This window comes from Heterodontus francisci, chromosome 12 (assembly GCF_036365525.1).
Source record: "Heterodontus francisci isolate sHetFra1 chromosome 12, sHetFra1.hap1, whole genome shotgun sequence".
NCBI classification, from domain to species: Eukaryota; Metazoa; Chordata; class Chondrichthyes; order Heterodontiformes; family Heterodontidae; genus Heterodontus; species Heterodontus francisci.
Genome location: NC_090382.1, coordinates 23007405 through 23030871, shown reverse-complemented (window position 1 = coordinate 23030871; position 23467 = coordinate 23007405). Strand labels below are relative to the sequence as shown.

The 23467-nt window shown below is 42.5% G+C and overlaps 1 protein-coding gene across 5 annotated transcripts in view; it reads right to left on the bottom strand.

Annotated features, from left to right (window-relative positions):
• ebf1a (EBF transcription factor 1a) overlaps window positions 1-23467 on the bottom strand; it is a 523139-nt gene that overhangs the window by 302805 nt on the left and 196867 nt on the right. The window lies entirely within an intron of this gene.

The window sequence follows — 23467 nt, the reverse complement described above, 5'->3', positions numbered from 1 at the left end:
GATTGATAATTGTACCCAGTGTCCAGTCCGTAATGTGTGACTAAGTCACACAAACCAGAAGACCCCAGTTCATTCCTGATTTGTACTGAGGTAGCTTTGTGCATGTATTTATTTGCATGAGTGTTTTGTCTGATATAGTTCCTGTGAAGCACCTTGGGATATTTTTTACTGTGTTAAATGCACTATATAAATGCAAGTTGTTCTTGTGTATATGTCTGTTTATAAGCATGTTTATGTGTGTGTTTCTGTGTATGTATGGATGCGTGTTTGTGTATTCATGTCTGTGTTTCTGTATATATAAATGCATGTTTGTGTGTGCATGCTTGCATTTCTGTATATGTATGGATCAGTGTGGGTGTTTCTATGTATGGAAGTGTGTTTCTGTGTAAGGGAAGGGTACAAACCGGACAGTAGAACCTGCAACTCATGAGTTCCCTCGAAGGCTTAGTCGATCAAGGCACTGCCTAGTGTAGTACTGACCATAGAGTCAGCAGACCTCAGCTGGGCGGCACTCCTGGGCTTTGGAAAGGCCCGATTGCTCTTCTGTGCACCCTCTGTGTCAGGTCAATGTAAGCATTAGGCAGGATTGGGCTTGGTCATGATGCACCCTCAGGTCCGAAGAGCTGTTTAGCACTTACGATCTAACCTCACACAGGATGACCAGTCACTTTGGTAAAATAAGGCACCTGAGGGTTGCCGGTGTCTGTGGAACCGTTACCAAAGTTTATGTGGGGAAAGATATAATGGCCCTGATTTGACTGTGCACATTGTGTTATTAACACTGCATTCCTACCGCAAGTAACAACAGAACATTCTGCAAACACACAGGAGTTCTGACAGCATCTGTACAAAGAGATGGGTTCATGTTGCTGGGGGTTGGACTGTGCCAGATTGGAGTATAAACCAGTTAGTCTGCCTATTATCTTCACAGAGGCTGATGGACCTATTGTGTATTTCCAACATTTTTCTATTTCATTTTCAGATTCCTTTTAATCCCATTCCTGGATTGCTCTTTTTTATTACAAAAAGAGAAGGGGGAGGGAGATTTCCATTAAAGGCTTGTTGTTGTTTGATTTCTATTTCTTGTGTTGTGTTTTTTTTCATTCGCCCCATTGTCGAACTTTTACACCCAACTGTGCCAGTCTGCTCAGAACATGTAGGACAGGCTGTCAGTATAAACGTTGGCGTCTGAAGGAGAGACAAATGTGTGCCTCAGGGGATGGGTTTGTCCACGTGCCAAGAAAGCCCATGAAAGATGAGCAATGTGCTGAATGCGACAAGAATCTTGCCAGAAAGAAATGAAACGTGGGCACACGCCACGCTCTTGACATGCCGACAACTTTTTTTTCTCCCACTTGCTATCGGTCGCTCCAGCGTTTCAACAGCTCGTTAGTTAGTACCCTGAGCTATGAAGGGCACAGACACCAGATCCCTGATCCTGACCTGCTGCTGCTGTCAGGAATGTTGGCAGGGCCTGTGGGCCCGGTCCAATGTGGCCTCCTGTGATGAGTTGGTTGTCGAAATAAAGAGACGCACCATCTGTCGGGAGGCAAAGACAGCCCTGTCAACCGGTGCACTGTGCCTCAAACAGGCCCTTATGTGGCGATCTCTTTCAGAATCTGCAGATTCAGAGGGGAGCTAGTGGAGGCCCCAGAGACCAGCTCGAAAGCACTGAGGGCGTCTCTGAAAAGCACGAGCCTCTGCAGCTGCCCACTTTGGCCATGACAGACTAAAGAAATATTTTTAAACTGATGTAGATGAAACAGTTAAAAATACCCACACACATGAACACCCCCAAACTGAGTAATGGTGTGTGAGATACAGAGCAGGGATCCTTTTCCTGGGATAAATCTGCCTGGAATTTATAAACAGGAGGAGGGCATGTGGCGACTTGCTGATGCGTTGAATTTTCCCAAATATAGGGAAAAAAATCCATTCAGGGGGAATGTCAGCTGCGGTATCCCTTTTCGAACCATCTATGTGTCAATTTCAGGTCAAGCCCACATAATCAGCCCTAACCAGGTCAGTTTATTTTCTCACCCTTTCTCTCTCTTTCACTGTAGTTGGGCTAATTTCGAAACCAGGCCACAGAGTACAGGAGTAAGAGAACAAAAAACAAAATTAGCATTCAAAGTAAAAGGAACAGATTGGCACTCAGTGCAAAAGTGCCGTGAATTTGTTGGGTTGTAAAAGGCCTGGTGGAAGCTTAAATTAAGTCACGGTTACTGTTTTTTTTTAGCTGTGGGACCACAACTGACAGTGCTATAATTACGTATGTTGTGAAAGAATCCCTTTACCTTTGATTAAGAAGGCTATCTCGAGCTTGTTGCCTCAAATCCCATACCACCCCTCAAATTTCATTAGATTATCAATAGGGATTTGCAAAAAATCAGGCCTGTGGTGCTGGTATTTAGCAATCACCCCATTACATATGTAGCCCTGTTCAACATTGTAACTGGAAACCTGCATCAAGATTTGTCTGTGTTCTTTCTGACTGGTTTAGTGTCCCTCGGCTTGCGTTTGCAATTATCATGAGGTCCAAGCAGTATGTGTACTGGAAGTAAAATAAGAATGAATACAATCCTCATCATTTTGTTACTGGAAATAAGTGAGTCACATCCCAGGCTTGGCAAAATTGAAGCAGGACTAACGTGGGCGACTGCATATAAGTCACAATGTTATTACCCCATTTCTCAAAACGATTTGACCTGTGTAATTATCTGTGCTGTGCTTTGAAAGGTGCTGCCTTCATAAAATAATGTTTCACAAGGCCTTTTATTAATGGTCTAGTAGGTTAAGGCATCGTACTAACCATACAGATCAGAAGGCTCCTAGATTCAATCCTTGGTCTGTGGTGACCTGTCACTGAGCTAAAGCCCCAATTAGGGTGTTACAATTGACCTCAGTACTCATCGGCTGGTGGGAAAAGGGAGTTGGAATTCAAGTCCTGATCACCATTCAGTGGCCCCATGCTTGGTGTCAGGTAAGGATAGATGCTGTGAAGCTCTCTGCTAGGGATAACCTGCCAACACTTACTGTTCATTCCCATCTTTCACCCTCCATAATCCTGATCTCACCCAAAACTTTGCTGCCTGTATTCTAACTCGCATTAAGTTCCGTTCACCCTTTACCCCTGTGCTTTTTGATCTACATTGGCACCCAGTCTGGCAATGCCTCAATTTCAAAATTCTCATCCTCATGTTCAAATCCCTCTATGCCCTTGTCCCTTCCCATCTCTGTCACTTCTTCCGGCCCTACATCCTTCCAAGATCTCTTTGAGCATTACTCAAATTCTGGCCTTTTGCGTCTCCCCGATTTTAATAGCTCCACCAATAGCAGCCCTGGGCCTAAGCACTGGAATTCACTCCCTAAACCTCTCCACCTCTCTCTCTTCCTTCATGACACTCCTTATAACCTGCCTCTTTGATCTGTCCTCATATCTCCTCTGGTGGTTTGGTGTCAAATTTTGCCACATAATGCTCCTGTGAAAGCCTTGGGACCATTTAAAGCTATAGAAATACAAGTTATTGTTGTAAGTTTACAATGTAGAATGGCCATTTGGATGAGGTACCAAGAGGGCTATGGAACATACCCCAATGACAGCCAACATCTTCAAGGACAGGAGGGGAGAAAATCAGAAAGAGATAGTATTTCAACACTATTCCCACCATTGTGTTTTACATTTGCAAACTGATGAGAAAGGTTTACCGAAACACTTTTATTAACCAAGACGTATCTCTCTAAATTCTGAAAAGCCCTGTTCTGTTGGACATTTACTTATTGCTATTGACATTTTAAATGCAAGAGTAACAGCCCTTGTAACTAACACAATATATGGTTAGCACCGCAGCCTCACAGCTCCAGCAATCCGGGTTCAATTCTGGGTACTGCCTGTGCGGAGTTTGCAAGTTCTCCCTGTGTCTGCGTGGGTTTCCGCCGGGTGCTCCGGTTTCCTCCCACCTCCAAAGACTTGCAGGTTGATAGGTAAATTGGCCATTATAAATTGCCCCTAGTGTAGGTAGGTGGTAGGAAAATGGTGGGGATGAGGTAGAGAATATGGGTTTAATGTAGGATTAGTATGGATGGGTGGTTGTTGGCCGGCACAGACTCGGTGGGCCGAAGGGCCTGTTTCAGTGCTGTATCTCTAAATAAAAAAATAAATATGGGGTAAAGGCATCATCTGGTATGGTGATGATGCATTCAAAGACTGAGCCAAGGAGAGTAGCCTCTTGATTGAGGGAGCTGCGATGGTTAGGGGCAGTGAAGCAAACGTACCCCAGCATGAGTCAGCACCTGCACAAGGGAAGTGGGTAAGAAAGGTGAAATTTGCCCTATCCACTGATATCTATGATGATCAGGGAGCTAATGCAGAATGGGATGGGGGCTGGGCTCAAAATTTAATCAGAACGCTAACTACCAGCTCAGCATAAAATATGTCAACATTAATTAATTAAATAACTACAATAAATGAGATGAATATTCAATATTACACATTACAAACATATTCCTTGTGGCTACTAGAGTGTGATTCTCAAAGTCCTGTACAACACAACTCTAATTATCAAGTTACTGATATTCTTCCACTTGACATTCACATACTGATTTAGCTCTTCGCCCTGATCAAGCAGTTTCTTCCTTCTGCCTACAAAGCAATAATGCTGTAAGAAGTTAAAGGTCAGGCTTGGAGTTAGGCCTGTGACGGGCCTTGTTAGAATGCTTGTAACGTAGTGACTTTGAAACAGAATAAAGAACCTGGTAATTAATCTGACTTATCTTAATTTACTTCCCGGCAAGCGCTTATGTTCACTCAGTCTGTCAATTTATAATTATTTCCTTTCTGGAATGTTCCTTCAGTCTAGTCTTCAGCCATCTTTATTCCTTTCCTTCTCTCTCAATTTTTCCCCCTGCATTCCTGATTGCACTGACTCTTGCTCCGGCACAGTTCCATAGGCAGAAGGATGCGTCCAGGACCTTGCCAAGATAAACATTCCTGCTGTAATAACCTGGGCACTGAATGCCAGAGGGCAAATTGACAGCAAAAGGCCTTTCAGCTGGGTTCAGTCCTGTCCTCAACTTACATCCACACACGTTCTGCTCCAGCAGGGGTCACTTTTAGTGAGCAGGAGTGGGAGCTCTATCTAATGGCAGGAATGCTGAAAGCAACTGTAGACGCCTTAACAGCTGCGGATTATCCATAGATCCAATCAAAATTGATTATTTTGGTTTAGCTCTGGAGAATTGAATGAATCCCGAGATTTCAACCTTTTTTTGTTGTTGCAAAAACGATGTCAGCCATGTCTCAGTGGTAGTGCTCTCGCCTAATCCAAAGATTTATGGGTTCAAGTTCCAGTCCAGAGTCTTGAGCACATAACCTAGCTGACACTCCAGTGCAGCACTGAGGGAGTATTGCACTGTCGGAGGATCCTCGCTTTTCAGATGAAATGTTAATCGAGGCCCCCTCCTGCTCTCTCAGGTGGACGTAAAAGATCCAATGGTATTAGAAGAGCAGGTGAGTTCTCCCTGATATCCTGGCTAACATTTATCTCTCATAGAGTGATACAGCACTGAAACAGGCCCTTCAGCCCACTGAGTCTGTGCCGACCAACAACCACCCATTTATACTAATCCTACATTAATCCCATATTCCCTACCACATACCTACACTAGGAGCAATTTACAATGGCCAATTTACTTATCAACCTGCAAGTCTTTGGCTGTGGGAGGAAACCAGTGTGGAAACCCACGCGGTCATAGGGAGAACTTGCAAACTCCACACAGGTGGTACCCAGAACCGAACTCGGGTCGCTGGAGCTGTGAGGCTGCGGTGCTAACCACTGCGCCACTGTGCCGCCCTGACCAATATCACCCAATATCACTAAGACAGGTTATCTTGTCATTTTCACATTGCTGTTTGTGGGAGCTTGCTATGTGCAAATTGGCTGCTGTGTTTCCTACCTTACAATAGGGGCTACACTTCAAAAGTACTTCACTGTCTGTAAAGCATTTTTGAAAGTCCTGAGGTTGTGAAAAGCGTGATATAAATTCCTTTACTTATTTACATTCTCTTTCTTCTCTAAATTTTTCTCCCGTTGTCTTAATTTAGCTAAGAATTTGGACTCAACATTTGAATTGTGTGTCCTTGCCCAGTGAGTGTCAAAATAGCTACTTTGCTCCCACAAAAATCACTGTAGTTCCATATATTCCTGTAAAATCTGCTGTGCTTATTAAATCTTAATTTCCTAATAAAATACAAGAGTCTGCAAGAATCCTTCATTCATCCTGGAATGGACACACCATTCAAATGAAGAGTTTGAATGCTGAGTTTTTCAAAATAAAACCATTTGAAATTGCGGGTGTTAATTCGATGCTCCAGAGATAAACCAAAAACAAATCAATTTCGGAGGGATCTGTGGATAACCCACATCTGCTAATGAGCCTCTGCCTCACCACTAAATGCAACAGCTGTAATTGCCTCAAGAAACATTTTAAACAGTACAATGTTGAACACAAAAGTTTGCTCTCAGTTTATAGAGGAGCTTTTCTTTAACAGCAGACTTACAAGATCTGCCCTGGTCACACACATCATTACACTTTAGTGTATCAGTGTGAGCTGAGACAGTCAGGCAGCATCATCCACTTTCAGTAAATGCAGCGTCCTGGCTGAGCTTGCCTTCACTAATTAGCACCCTACAACAGGAAATATACAGACTAACAATGAGCAAAGACACATGATTAAATTTAGCACTGAGCTAGCAATTGTATAATAGAGTATTGCACGGGTGCTAATGTGACACCACGCTTATCCAAGCGAGACATAGTTAAAGCCGAATATGATGCGTGCGTATTATGGACTCATTCCACTTGTTCAAATATGGCATCACACCAGTACCTGTAAAGTATCCTCTATTTCCAACATAGCAATTTCAGACACAGTTATTTTATCAACACCTGGAGGGTTATTCAGCACTCCCAGCATTGATTAATGGGAGAGTGGGTTGGAGGAATGAGGGTAAGGTGTCAGCCATGGCTGACTGAGTAACACTCTTGTCTCTGAGTCAAAAGGCCATAGTTTCAAAGTCTAAGCTGTGTCAGAGGTGCCACCTTTTGGATGAGATTTCAAACCAAGGTTCCATCTGCCCCCTTAGATGGCATAAGAGATCCCATGGCACTATTTCAAAGAAGAGCAGGCATTTTCTATTCAATATTTATCCCTAAACCAGCATAGTCAAAACAGATTCTCAGATCGTTATCACATTGCTGTTTGTGGGAGTTTGCTGTGTGCAAATTGGCTGCTGTTTTTTTTCTACATTACAACAGTGACCACAGTTCAAAAGTACCTCATTGGCTGTGAAGTGCTTTGGGATGTCCCGAGGTTGTGAAAGGTGCCTATATAAATGCAAGTTCCTTCTTTTGACACTGCCATGTTTATCCCTATCTCAGGACGTCATCCAGTGATGGGAATGCAGGATCGTTTCATTTTCCCTTTGGTGCACAACTAGGGAAAAAGAACTTGCATTTCACATCCTTGGGATACCTCAAAGTGCTTCCCAGCCAATGAGATAGCTTTGAGGTATAGGCATCATTGTTTTATAGGCATATGTGGGAGCACAGAAAAATCCCCAAAACAGCAATGAGATAAATGACCAGTTACTCCATTTCGAGTGATCTTGGTTGAGAGATAAATATTGACCAGGGCACCAGGGAGAACTCCCCTGCTCCTCTTCAAATACAGCATGGGATCTTCTACATCCATCCAAACAGGCTGACAAGGGCTTCAGTTTAATGTATCATCCAAAAGATGGCATCTCTGATAGTGCAGCACTCCCTCACTACTGCACTGGAATGTCAGCCTAGATTATGCGTTCAGTGCAAGCTGACTGTTATGACCATCTGACTCAGAGTCAAGAGTGTTAACATTGGCACCGTTCTCCTGATTGCTCACTGAGTTAGTATTGAACTGAGTCAAACAGACCAACAAGGTCCCAGGTTCAATAGCCAGTCTGTGTTGAGTTAGCTGGTATCAGTCTGAGCCACAACAATTGGCCTTGAACACACCAGGCTGGAGAGAAAAGTCATGTAGCATTCTGCTCCGCATTGCTATATAGTGATTCCTGCATCACATGCACTTTGTGTGGTTATTGAACAGGGTGGATCCATCTCGATGTGATAACTTGCTCCATAGCCAAATGGCCAGCCAACACAATGTCTGGGATGACATACGAAAATGACCACTGGAATGGGGTAATGAAAGTCTGTTTGATGCGGCACAGTTCACTTTCCAAATGCCAGACACCCATCTTGCCGAAGCAGACATTAGTCATTTGTAAGCCTGGACAATGAGAATTGGTGGGCTATTCCATCATGGGGAGCATTGCAATTAACCCCAATCTTGTTCACTAGGAGTAGTTAAATAGCAAATAAGAGCAGGAATCCAGAATGATTCTCACCTCTCTGACCATAGGTATGCTGTGTGAGATTGTCACAGCCCTGTTTGCTGTTTTAGCTGACATCAGCAAATGCAGCATGGAACTGGGGAGTGAACAGAGGACCTTCCCTCGCCACGTGGCTCAGCCAGTTATTGGTTCAATTTGCTGAGCCAAGGAGGGACCATGAGCCTATTTTCAATGCAAACAAACTGATTCAAACAAGTTTTTCAGCTTAAAATATAGACTTCGAACAAGATGAAATTAGCTGCAGGATGTTACCACGACGCTTTTTGCATCTCCACTGGAACCTGTACATTTGCCTTGGACTCTTTGTGGTGCTTCCCTCTTCCAATGGCAGGATTTCTTTATGTACACAGACTAACTGTATAAGATCAGTGGATCTCAGCTGCCGCAGGGTATCAGTAACACAGGGAATGTGAGAGATTCCGTCAGCCACGCGGCTTAACCTTTGTGCTGACACCCAGTTTTGCTTTCAGTCATGCTAAATCCCCCGTAAATACTCAACAGCTCTACTTGATTTATAAGTCATACGGTGAGGCTGATCTGTGGACATTTTTGAAGAAAAGCACGGTTGCCTCCTTCTATTGTCAATATTTCTAAAGTAAGAATTGCATCCTGTCTATGGTCAGCTGTATGGAATGACAACACAGTGATAAAGAAGAACGATGAAAGCCTTGCATTTATTTAGTGCCTTTCATAACCTACAGTCAGTTAAGTACTTTAAAAAAAAATTATGGTCGCTGTTGTAATGAAATAGATATGGCAGCCAATTTGCACCCAGCTAGCTCCCACAAACAGTAATGTGATAATGATTGGTTGGTTGAGGGATAAATATTGGCCCACCAAGGAACACTCCCCTGCTGTTGTTCAAAATATTGCCATCGGATCTTTTATGTCCAGCTGGGAGGTCAGACTGGGAGCTTGGTTAAAAGTTTAATCTGAAAAATGGCACCTCCGACAGTGCAGCACTCCCTCAGTACCACACTGGAGTGTTAACGCAGATTTTGTGCTCAGGTCATTGGAGTGGGACTTGAACGCATGACCTTCTGATTGGAGGCTGACACGCATGCTTTCATCTGCCCAGCAAAAAATAACGCACTTCAAAATATTAAACATTAACTGCGAATATCTGACAAGTAATAGTTCCCTTATTGAATTATATTGTTCAAACGTTAATGCACTTCAAAAATCACTGCCAATTTTATATTGCCTCCCCTCAGTTCTCAATATACTGTCCCACTGGTGGGGTCATGGGTTCAACCTTAGCTCCTGACATTCCCCTTTTCAAATTCTGACACCATTCAATGGCGCTATCATAGAAAATATGATTTGGGCAAAAGTGCATGGGTTTATTCTTCCTCCCCTTCCCTTTACAAATGTCTCCCTTCCTCTCTCAAATGGCTCTTGTTGGTGTGCAGTTCCATGAGTACTGAACAATCTCTCCAGTACCTTGCTCAAGGGGCCACTCTTTGTGTGTGAGCCTAGGCAATGAGAGGGAGAAGGCTACCCAGTCAGTAACAATAGCACAGCCAAGCCCAATTACATTGTCGTCCAGTGTCCCAATGCGCTTTGTAGAAAAAGCCATTAAATAATGATCAGGGTGGGAATTCTGCTTGAGCTTTCCCCCTCCAATCCCTATTCAAGGGTTGGTCAGGCAAATTTGAATATCCTAACTGCTGTTTGAGCTGAACTAAACAAACCAAACATAACCCCAACTGTTTTTTGCAGGGAGCAATCAACTCAACCACTCACAAAAGGTATAGATGAGGGAGGCTATTTTGCCTGCTTAGCACATCCTTCCATAGAAAGCAAAACCACAACATCTAACTGCCCCTTGAATGATTCCTGACATCATTCCGAAACTGCATTTGTTTCCTACACTACTATAGTGACTACATTTCCAAAGTAGTTCATTGGCTTTAAAGTGGGGCATCCTGAGTTTGTAAAAGACGCTATCTAAATGTAAGCCTTTCCTTCTGAAGTCTTTTCCTTCAGTTTCTATCTATGTCCCTTTTTACTACAGTCATGGTTGAACTTAAAAGTAGTGCTCGGGATTAACTTTTTCTATTCCATGTAGTACCTTCTACACCTCTATTAGATCCTTTCTCATTCACTCCATTTCAGAGCTGAAGAGTCTGAGTTTTTCTAACCTTTCCTCATAACTCTGGTCCAAAAGAATGAAATAACTATTGAATAAAATCCACCCCCCCCCCCCACCCCCAAAATATAGCCAGCTAAAAGTAAATGTTTTGGGCAACTTGACAGGGTTTATTTAAAGTATACTCTCTTGCACATTGCCTATTGATTGCTAGCTGATCTGGTCAAACTCGTGCTTGTCTAATGTGTTTTATTAAATTTGCGAAACAATCAGGGCCAATTCCAATACATGAGTTCCTGAACAACCTGCTGACATCCAGGCAAAGTGCTCTCAATGGTACACAGGTCAATATGTATTGGATTTCCAAGGGAGGAAAGAAAGAACCAGCCTGCTGATGCTGCACAAGGTTCAAGCCCTTTTCCTCGTCATTAAGCTTTGATGCAGTGAGCTCACATCCTCAGTACAGAAGCTAAGAGAAGCTCCATCAGATTAGACTGATTTATTTCAGCAATAAGGCCTGACACTTCTTCTTTGTGCGGGCTTATCTGATTGCCACTGCCTTTCAAGCCCATTCTTCTGTAGTGCTGAGGGCTGATTTCCACCACCTCATAATTGCATTAGCCAGGGTCGGATGCCTTTTTATGTTACTGGTAGCGAATGCTCGTTTTTATCTTCAAACAGCTGTATCTAGTGATTTGCTTGAAGGTGGGATGTGTATTCCAATCACAGCCAGGGAGCACATAAAAAAAATTCCCTTCATCTAATGATTATCGAAATAGCCAAGTTTTACTGGTCAAATAGTCTCCGGGAGTGATTGAAGATCCTCAAATGATCCTCATTTGGTGTCCAGGTAAATTCATACTTATACACCGCCCTGCGCCTACACTCTTGAGCCTCGAAATGACTGTTGCTGATGTTAGTTGAAGAGGGTGGCATTCCTCTGCTGTTTTGATACAGGTATTAATCATTTTTTAATTGAGTTAATGTAGCTGCAATAATACAGGACAATTAAATATCACCTGCATGTGTTAAATGTGCATCTGTTAATATCGACATCAGTCACTCCAACCTCTCATTCCTCCACTCTCTGAAATTTCAAAAGATGCCCAGAAATTATCTACATCTTTCGGATGAGACACTAACCCAAGGCCCTGTCCACCCTCTCAAGTGGACATAAAAGATCCCATAGATCTACTTCAAAGAAGAGCAGGGTAGTTGTACCCGTGTTCTGGCCAATATTCATTCCTCAACCACATTAATTAAACAGATTATCTGGTCATTATCAAGTTGTTTTTTGTGGGATCTTGCTGTGTGCAAATCGGCTGCAGCATTTCCTAGATTACAACAGTGACTACACTTCAGAAGTACATTGTTAGCTATTAGCTTTGCTACCTCCTGAGTTTGTGAAAGGCACTGTATAAATGTAAGTTCTTTCTTTATATCAAAAATCAGCACACACTTCCTCTCAACATTTTCCATGACAATTCCTACATTCTCATTTATAATTCAAACTGCCGCTGTAAGTGTGTTACACTGTAACTGCACCCTTTGTAATTGGCCCCTTACCCAGTGAAGGCACGGAACACCACCAAAGGTGTAATTACAGCGTGACACGTTTACATAGGTAGTTTCCATTAAGGGAATTTATTATGGAAAAAGTTGACAGGCAGTATATGTAGACATAGGATTTTTAATATACTATAGATTAGCAATATCAAATCATATATTACCTAGAAGGACAGAATGCATGACTTTAAATTGGGAACAGAATTACTTCTGTGCACCCTGGTCCCACCCTCTCCAGTCCTCTAACTCTGCTTACCTGAAGTTATAATTGGGTCTTTACTCCCTGTGTGCGATGAGCTGGGACATCTACTGGTATTAAAATAGTGTCCTCAATTATTGAAAAGGTTTTGGCATCCAGCCAAAAGATGATCAGAGTCTGTGCCTTATCACTTGAAGAAGAATTTGAATTTCCAACTTGTGTCGTATTTCTGGAGATTCAGATGTTTAATTGTTGCTAATGGAAGCCTTGCCATTTTGAACTTCTCTTCAGCTCTGATTCTCATCGCACCAGAGTTTCACAACACAATGATTTTTTTTCCTTTTTTGCCAATTTTTCTCCTTTCTTTTCCCAAAGCACCCACCCTCTGCCAACTGGTACAAGTGTTGTTCTTCATGCGTAAGCTGGGCAATGGATACTGGCAAGCTATTTGTCCATGGAGGGCATCGACAATTGAGCCTATTTGTGCCTTCACCAGACTTCGGTCCACAAGCATATTCCATCAGAAGTGGAAACCTAATTAATTCCTCCCACCCACTGTCTAGGGGCGTCCAGACCACTAATGGCTCAAACTCAGCACAGACCCATATTAAACCTAGCCCTTTAGGTTTGATACCAGAGCTAGTACTAAGTCATTTCTCACCTTGAATAGTGACATTACTGCAAATGGAGTCTTGTAGCTGCAAATCCTTGTAGGTAATATTTTCACATCAGCAGCCTTGGTTCAGTGGGTAGCACTCTCACCTCTGAGTTAGATGGTTGTGAGCTCAAGCCCCATTCTGGAGACCTGAGCGCCTAATCTAGGCTGGCGCTCCAGTGCTATATCATCAGAGGTGCCAACTTCCAGATGAAACTTGAAACCAATCTGCCACTTTCAAGTGGGTGTAAAAGATCCCATGGCACTATTCAAAGAAGAGGAGGGGAGTTTTTCCAATATCATGGCCAACATTTCTCCCTTAACCAACACCCACTAAAAACAGATTATCTCACTGCTTTATTGGACCATGCTGTGAGCAATTTGGCTGCTGTGTCTGCCTATAGTATTTCACTAACTACACTTCAAAAGTACTTCATTGGTTTTAAGTACTTTGGAATGTCATGAGGACATAAAAGGTGCTATATAAATGCAAGTTCTTTCTTTAAAAAGCTCTATTTTCCACAGCAATATGTTGAGATGTTCTTTGATTATTATGTGCATTGTCTTCACCATATCCTGTTACACTCAATGTCACAGTCTTAAAAAATGTTAAGAAATATACTGAGAAAATATTTTTGTCTCAGATACGGGAAAGGTCATTCAGTGCTCGCAGGGTCAAATATACCTGACATAGTATTGATTCTGTCACTATGTCATTTCTTGACAGCTACAATCATATGAGATTCTGTCAGATGCGCGCGGCTGTGAGGTGTCAGGATACATCACAGAGCACACTGTTCTCTGGAAGCAAAATGTCTGTGGAGAGTGGCAGGGAACTCAAATTCCAGCTATCTTTTCTAATGAAAACTTCTTCCCACACCTCCCACCATCCCCCCCCCCCCCACCCAACCACTTCTGGGGCTCCAATTCTCTAACAGCTCTTTAGAACCGCCACCCAAGCAGGAATCTTTAAGTGCGGGCTAAGGACAGCAAGAGTTGGCAGGCTTTGAAGGCGCCAAGCTTGCCAAGTCCAGTTCTGTCCTGACCCCACACCTGCCTAGGTTTAGCCTCACAGCCACTGAGCAGCAATCAAACAGTTGAATGTTTTTGTCTCCAGAGGCAATGAGGCCAATAGTAGCACCATTTTCACTGCCCTGGCTGAGACCAGGCCAAATCAACTTAGCACCTTCCTAACCTAGATAGCTTGGTAACAACATCCCTCATGGTGAATTTACCCTAACATGGTTCCTCACCTCTTTATAATAAAAAAAAAATTCTGTTTATTGTTACTGATACTACTTACGATCTTTCTGGCTTCCTATATGATTTTTGAAGCCGAGATTTGTGCTTTTAAAATTTCTTGCTGGTGTGTGAATTTCTATCATCAGAAGCATCATGCAAACACAGTACAGACCCCTTTCAACTCTCCAATGGGTCCTGGAGATGACAGGAACATCCAAGAGAATTCAGGGATTATCACATCCCTGTTCCTGGCAAAATGAGAACACCTTTGTGTCTTCAATCAACCTTTAATTAGGTCCAAAATTCTGTCTACCTTGTTCCTTATAGTTAAGTGAAACACCTTGGAACATCTTTCTCCATTAAAGACACTATATAAATGCAGGTCACTATCTACCATCCAATCTATTTATCAATCCCTCTATCTCTTTCTCTTCACCTTCTATCATTCTTTCTTCATATTGTTCTTTCTACCTATCTCTAACTAAAAAGTCAGTGCCACACTTCAGAAAATCTGCATCAAGGTATTAAAAGTACATAGAGAAAGGAAAGTCATTCATTTCATGTTCGTTTTTTTTGACAGAGCGAGAAATTTTCCAGACTCTGCCAATTAGTCTCACGATTTACAGCAATTAGATACTATCTTCTTAAACGAACAAGTCAGCTCTAACTTTACAGCAGAATAATACATGGTGCATGTCGTTATAAAAGGGCATCACCACAGGAGTTGAGCCATTGGGTTTTGTTCTTTTTTATGTCCTGTCCAGTTGAGGTATTGTAAAACAGCTTTTAGGTTTTGGAACCCATATAAATGGCATCAAATAGACAAGGCCAGTGATTTTATGGTTTCACATGCTGGGCAGAATCATGGAAAGTTATTCCCAAAATATTGGTAAAAATCCCAAAGTCCACACATTATTAAAAAAACGGCATTTCACTTATTCAATCACTGTAAACCAATGACCCTGCTACAAAAGCCAAAAATCTCAGGCGTTCATGTATTGTATTTTCACATAGAGGCAGAGATGGAGCCCTATCGAAAAAACAGATGTCAGAACCTGTGCGTATCAAGCACATTCACATAACATCAGAGTTTTGTTTTAATTCTGTTGTATGATTGCCTTTAAGAGTAATGTCCCCTTAAGATCTTAGTATGCTAGTGAGCTAAGTACCAGGATGCAGTCATGTGACTACATGCTAGAGTCACTCTGTAACTGTAACACCTAGAGGAAGGTCCTGTAAATAGATAGCTCTGTACTGTATATAATAGTGTAGCTGTAAATAAACCTGTGAGATCTTCAAACAACTGGACTTCACGCATCTCATTTATGTTGCATCAGACAACTGAAAAAGAACTCATTCCAAATTCCACAGCAAAACCAATTTGTACAGCTTCTTGTATATAAATTTTTAACAATAAGAGGAATAACTATGTCTTGGGATCATGTCTGCGGATGACAGAATTAACTTTTTGACTGTTGGCCCCTATGGATCCAGCCATTGTTAAAACAGGGGGTACGGTCATGAGATGGTTAAGGCCCCTGTGCTTTGGGGTTAAAGTCACCCTGACTGTAATTTGCACACACTGGAGACGTTTGGCAGCTTAGATCAGGTGCTGACCGAACATTTATTAAAACATTATGAATGATTAATAAGTGCAATTATTACTATTAATGCATCTAATACTGAGTAATGAGAGAGTGAGACACGTGCTTAGATCCCACAATCCATAACTCTGGCCTGTCAGCAAATCATGCTCAAAAGCAAGAAGAAAAAAGTGAATCATTCTTCATTGCAGCCAGCACTCTGTTAGATTTTACTTGTTGCTTTTAATAAGTCACTCAGCAGCTATAAATTAATGCAACATGTCACAGTTTATGCGTGTGGCTTTGTCACTGTTAACAAATAAGCTGACCTCCTCCCTCCAGTCTGCCAGGGTTAGAGAGAAAAACACAAGCAATGGAAAATGGTTTTCACCGTAAATTGAAGTACGGCCAACAAGATATATATAATATATGTGTGTGTGTGTGCATTTTTAATCATACTCTTTTTTTGGTCAATGGCCAATGATTTCAGCTGGCATTTTGATATCACCAATGCTGTTCTACCTTTTTATGACTGTGTTGCATTTCCTTTGTGGAAATGAAGATGGGCCATTTTGCTGTGATGCTTACCACATTTCAGATAATTTACCTTCTGCCTCATGTAACTAAACCCCACTCATGCTATTTAATGGGGCATTATCAACTTCTTTGAACCACTGGACAGGCAGTGGGATAAAAAAAAATTCCTTTTGGCCCAAAATTAGGCCTCAGGCCTGATTAATATTAGTTTTGCATCTTTTGGGCATCCACACAGCCTGGCACCAATTTTAAAAAAGTGAATGTCAGGCTGCTTGCCTTGCAATGTGCGGAGACATCAGGTGATGAAAGGATCTGCGTCAGCTGCAATGCATGAGTGGGGTTTAGTTACATGAGGCAGAAGGTAAATTACCTGAAATGGGGTAAGCATCACATTAAAATGGCCCATCTTCATTTTTACAAAGGAAATGCAACACATTCATAAAAGGTAGAGGAGCATTGGGCGAGATAAAAGTGCCAAATGAAATCATTGGCTATTGACTAAAAAAAAAAGAGTATGATTAAAAATACATACTAATATATATATCTTCTTGGCTGTATTTCAATTTACAGTGAAAACAATTTTCCTTTGCTTGTGTGTCTCTCTTTGACCATGGCAGACTGGAGGGAGGAGGTTGGTTTATTTGTTAACAGTGTCAAAGCCACACTCATAATGCACTCCACAGTTGAATAGCCTGCTGACATTCTTTGTCTTGACCTACACATGGGCCATTTGATGGAAGAACAAGAGGGCTGTCAGTGCCTATGCAACTGTACTCCAGCAAAGGTCATCTCCTTCAAGAGAGAACAGAATACTGGCAGGGGAACAAATAAGCAAAACACATTGCAATATCCTATTTGACCTATAGGAATTAGTTGGGTTATTTTTGGCACAGTTCAGTCTGCTAAACTGTTTCTTCTCCCATTACTAGATGTTTGTCATCACATTTCCCATAGGACAGGGTGGTTTCAGCTGAGAATTGTTTCAAACATTGATCATAAGCTGCCAGGAGGAACAATTAACACAAAGAAAACTTGAAAATTTCCTCTCCCTATTCGTATCCCTCCCTGCCCCATTATCTGAGCTACGAGGTTACAGAACTCACTAAGGCAAACAGGTAGCTTGGATTAATGACGATTCTACATTGGTGACCTGCAGTTACTGTCACCTAGTGCTGCTCTTGCCATCCACACCATAATGAGGTATAAAGAACCACTGATGGTGCTCTGGACTCATTCTGTAGAAAGTCACTAAGGAAGCTTGAAACACTGACCTCCATTCCTATGTGGCCTCCATGGATGTTATATAAGAATCGGTGGCTCAAAAGGGAGTATTGGCATTCATAGGTCATGGTGTTTGAGCCCTTCAGCCAACACCATCAGTAACAGATTCATTCACTTGGTCATTCATCTCATTACTGTTTTTTATGCAAAATGGCTACCAAGTTCATTAGCACTCAAAGGTTGGGCTGTTTGAGCCAGGCCTCATTACCCAATAAAAATATATTGATTAACAGACAGCCCTGAACTTATAAACTCTTTGTTAAATATTTTTACTTAACTGAGTCCACATTTGTCCTTCAAAACTGCAGCCAATCATTTTTTTTATTCACTAGACATCACTGGCAAGGTCAATATGTATTGCCCATTGCTAATTGCCCTTCAGAAGGTGGTGGTGAGCCACCTTCTTGAACCGCTGCAGTCCGCCTGGTGCAGTAGGGATAGGCACCAACCACGGACATTTGACAAAATTATTGACTCAGCCACGGACATGGGGTGATTAAACTGTATATAAAGTGTAAAGCCAATCTAATGCCATCAAAACACAGTCTAATTTAAAACATATTTCTCCCTATAAATAAAGTAACTTAGCATACGAACATCAGTGGAGAGCAGCACAACTGTATTAGTTAGCTAGCAAGCAATATAGTATGCAATGCCAATGCAAATTCCTTTTGTTAACGGAATGTCACCATGTCATGGGGTGGTGGATGGACCATATTGGATGACCTCTGTGGATTCACACTGTGTGAGGAGTGCAAATTCATCCAATAAACCATAAAACTCAATGAGTTCCGAAGAAGGGTCACTGACCCGAAATGTTAACTCTGCTTCTCTTTCCACAGATGCTGACAGACTTGCTGAGTGGTTCCAGCATTTCTTGTTTTTATTTCAGATTTCCAGCATCTGCAGTATTTTGCTTTTATAATAAACTCAAGGAGAGGATAGTTATTGTCGTTATTGAGGTGAGGCAGTAGAAAAATCAGCAATAGGAAGACGGATTGTTTCTCATACTGCTATTGTCACAACACAATTTAACCCGTAATGGTCAATGTTTGTGTAACTTCTCCACCTGCTTGTAATATGTGTCTAAAAGGGCAGTGATCTCCAAAACAGGAGAATTTTATAGGATGGAGCAGATATTACTTCAGAAGAGTCATATAAAATAGAAAAGCAGAGTGGGACAGGAAAGAACAGAGGGATTAACGGTACATAGCCAAGACTAGTTTATTCATCTAAACAGCCTATTAAACTAGGTCCTGGATTCTAAAATACAGAAACAACAGCATCTCTCATAGACAAAATGTCATTTACTCACGAAAGCTAGTGACAAAATTAGATAAACACAATTACAAATAAAGAGCGCCCTTCAGTTCCTCTAAAAAAAGCGATTCACTTAAATTTACTTATGTCTATATCTCAGTCTATCACTGTCAATTCCGATTCAGCTCTGACAAGATAATTATTAACCAAAAGCTTTTCTACAAAATGTTGAGTGGTTGTTAATGCATGTATTATTCAGTTATAAAATGCTTAGTCACTATCTCTGAGATTGTACTCCAGACTAACCAATTTATGTTCAAGCCAAATCTCTCACCTGTTAGCAAAGGTAAACTTTTAACATAATGTAATTATACGATACAGACAACTTTCAAATGACATTGGCCACTTAGGTTATCTGCCCTCAAACTGGACAGTAAATGATGTACATTGCAGTTACTGATCTTTTACATACTTGTAAAACTTGTCCTTTAATCCAATTTGCAGCAAAAAAAAGTTAATGACTGTTTCTAACATGGTCATTGAAGCATAATAAATTTTTACCATGTCTTCCCTGACAGTTTTAAAAACTGCAAATGCAGCATGCATTTTGTTAAGGAATCGTCAACCGGTCATCACAGATTAAGGTTTATTAAGGCTGTCAGTTACATTGTGTTTACAAACTATTGTACATGGGTCAGCAGCATCCTGTTTTTACGAATATCACACAGCCCCATTACACCATATTGTTGTATCCATGAGAAACTGACAGTACTGCCTTCTGGAGATTCCTTGGATTTTCTAGCCTGTTTTCCCCTGAATACAAGTTCAGGAACAATATGATTCCAAATGGATAGCAGTGGAATTGTGACATGTATATGGAAATAAAACTGCAGCAACTTTCAACATGTCACTGAGCTTGTGTCCCAAGTGAAAGTAATGCGTGCCAGAGTGTAGAAATTGATAAATTCCCTAAGTGACATTTGCCATTTAAAAATGTGGTTACATAACACAACCCTTTAAACTTGTGTTTTAAAATAACCTAGCTGCTAGGAACTGGGGGAAAGAGACACAGAGAAAGGGGTACAGACAGAAAGAGAGAAGGGGGCAGAGAGAGAGGGGGGGAGAGATGGGGGGCGGGGGAGAAGAGAGGGGTGTCCAAACTTTTCGTGTGAGGGGGCCGCATTACAATTTTTGTCTTACATAAGGGGACGCTGAGACAATTTTGGAATGATAAAGGCATTAAAAATTTAGTTTACTATTAATGAAAACAACAACAAATGTGCATTTTTGTGAAAAAGCTTTAAATGAAGACTAATTTATTGACTTACTTTTTCATCACTATGTTGGACACCGATTTAGTGAGATACCTAGCATTTTCTTTTGCTTGCACAGTCATCAATGTCTGCCCGCACACTTGTAGTGATGCGGTGTATTCCAAATAGATGTTCATCTGCCAGGAGTGATCTTCATCACTCTCTCTCCCTCTCTCTCTGTCTCTCTGTCTCTCAATCTGTGCCTCTCTCTCTTCCCTTTACTCTCTGCGTCCCCTCTCTCTGTGGCCCCACCTCTCTGTGGTATCCCCCCTCTCTATTATTCCCTCCCCTCTCTGTCATTCCCCCCTCTCTGTGTTGTTCTCCCCTTTCTTTGTCATTTGCACTCTCTCTGTTCTCCTCTCTCTGTCCCTCCCTCTTCCCCCTCTCTCTGTATCCTCTTTCTCTCCCCTTCTCTCTGATCTCTCTCTCTCTGCCCCCTTCCTCTCCCGTCCCGCTCTCTCTACCCTCTCTCTCCCCCCAAACCCACTCTCTGGTCCCTCTCTCTCTCTCCCTGCTCTCTCTCTCTCTCTCTCTCTCTCTGACCCCCCTCTCCCTCGTTTTGTTCCCCTCTCCCTCCTTTTTCTGTCTTTCTCTCTCTCTCTCTCCCCATCTCTCTCCGTCTCCCCCTCTCTGTTCCTCTCTCTCTCCCCCACTCTCTCTCTCTCCATCCCCCTCTATCCCTCTCCCTCCCTCTCTCTCCGTCCCCCCCGCCTCACTCTATCTCTCCATCTCTCCCCCTCTCTCTGTCCCTCTCTTCCTCCTTCTCTCTCTCTCTCTCCCTCTCTGCCCTCCCTTCTCTCTCCCTCTCTGTCCCCCCTCTCTCTCCCCCCCATTTCTCCCTCTCTGTCTGTCTCTCTCTCTCTCTCCCTCCCCCTCCTCCCCTCTCTCTTTCTGACCGTTGCTGAGAGCGGGAATAGCAGTTCCTGAACTTCGGACAGATTTGGGGTTTTCTGGCGGACTTTAAAAAAAAGTTGGAACCCGCCAAAGTTCAGAAGCTGCTGTTCCCGCTCCCAGCACCTATCAGCTCCCAGCTGTGAAACGGACAGTACGATTCTTTATTAAGTCAGTCAGCTCGGAAAGAAGCTAATGGGAAATTTCTTGTCTCTGAAATTACCGGTCACGGACCTCAAAATCTTTTTACCGTGGACACTGGTGTCATGTACGGACATGTTGCCAACCCCGGGTGCAGATAGACCCACAAAAATGTCTGGAAGACTTGATAGTTTGATTCCAGCTTCCGGATATTGCTAGCACTGCGAAGTCCCGTTTCTGTGGGAAGCCTGGCTTATTTCTTTCCCTCCATAATCCAGGCCTGCTGTAGCACCCCAAAAGCTGCCACTGCAATCGGCCAACTCGGCACAGACCTAGAATGGAACTTTCCTCGTCTCTATGGTCAATTGCCGTGCTGGGGCACAAGTCAGGCCTCTATTTGCATGAAATCCTGCACTCCATTTTCAAACCTAGGTCCAGTTTTCCAAAACTTAAACCACATAGGAACATATGAATTAGGAGCAGAAGTAGGCCATTCGGCCCCTCGAGCCTGCTCCACCATTCAATAAGATCATGGCTGATCTGTTTGTGTATCAAATTCTACACTCCCAACTACCCCGATAACCTTTGATTTCCTTGCCTAACAAGAATCTATCTACCTCCGCCTTAAAAATATTCAATGACCCTCCCTCCACCACCTTCTGAGGCAGAGAGTTCCAAAGTCGCACAACCCTCTGAGAGAAAAAGCTTCCCTCCATTTCTGTCCTAAAAGGGTGTCCCCTAATTTTCAAACAGTGGCCCCTAGTTCTGGACTCCCCCACAAGAGGCAACATCCTTTCCACATCTACCTTGTCAAGACTGTTCAGCATCTTATAAACTTCATTCAAGTCTCCCTTCACTCTTCTAAACTCCAGTGAAAACAAGCCCAGTCTCATAAGACAACCCGCTCATTCCGGGAATCAATCAAGTAAACCTCCTCCGTACTGCCTCCAACACATGAAATAGAGTTAAGCTATAGAATAGTCAGGAGTTGACTGTATTGCCTTATCATTGGGATCGGGCATTAAACAAAGGTCTGTTTGCCTTTTCTGGTATTGCAGGCACCAATCCAGGTACACCAGCAAATTTTCAGTGTCTTGGCCAACATTACTCCCTCAACCAATGCCACCAATAACAGATTCACTGGTTATTCATCTCATTGCTCTTTCTGTGCTTAAATGGCTGCTAAGTTCATGAGAAGGACAACTACACTTCAGAGTATTTCATGGACATTTCTGAAAGACTTGATAAAAAGGGATATTTAAATCTATCCTTCTTTACAAAAAAACATACAAAGGAGTCTCATCTGTTTTTATTCCAAAATGAAGACAAAAAAACTGTCCATTAGCCCTTTATAGTTTTACAGATTATTCTGTTCTAGGAAAGTGTGATTCAATTGCAATTGAAATTAGACACAGAAAAATGCAGTTCCAATAATAATGACTCAATCCTTCTGTGAAATTCCAGCTGGTTTATGGTCTCGAGATTTTTTATACCATTCCACCACCCCTGAATAATTGCTTGTAACTTGTCCAGTGATTAGGTAATCGGATTCTACAGAAGGGATGAAAAAAAAGCTCCATGACAGCATGCAACAGTCTGCAAAGGCTCCTCCCTCACACACATACCTTTCTTCTTAGTAACTTTACTGCTTGCTATTTACTCTCCCACATACCATGTCCCTCTTCATATCCCTGCACCTCCAATACTGGCAGATCCTGCCTATGAGTCCAGCACATGCCTAGAGACCAACACTGGTATGGCAAATGTAAAGAGGGGGTTGCATTACATGGGGGTCACCCACTGGAGACAACAGCAAAGGAAATATAAAACCACCTTAAGTTTTCCATCAGCATCTCACTGCAATCTTGGGGAGGGAGGGGGGCGGTGTTCTGTACCTCCAAAGGTACATGTTCCACCTAGTTCATACCATGGAAGTATTGCCAATGGAAACAACATTATAAGATATTGGTAGGTGAGTGGGGAGGGGAGGCGCGGGTGTATACCAGAAGTGCAATGGGGCAGGCACATTTGCCCTTGTCTTGACACCATCCTATTAATGTCACAACTGGGCACTCGCCCTGCATGGGCGAATGGCATTCTGAAGCAGTGTCATGCTGGGTGGCAGGGCAGTGGGAGAATGCATAGCCCAGGGTCTGGCTGCGCATCCATGGATATCACTTTGAACTTCATACCCCCTCCCATGTGCTTTTTGCCGATATCTGGACAGCAACTGGTCTCTCTGCTGTCAGTTGCC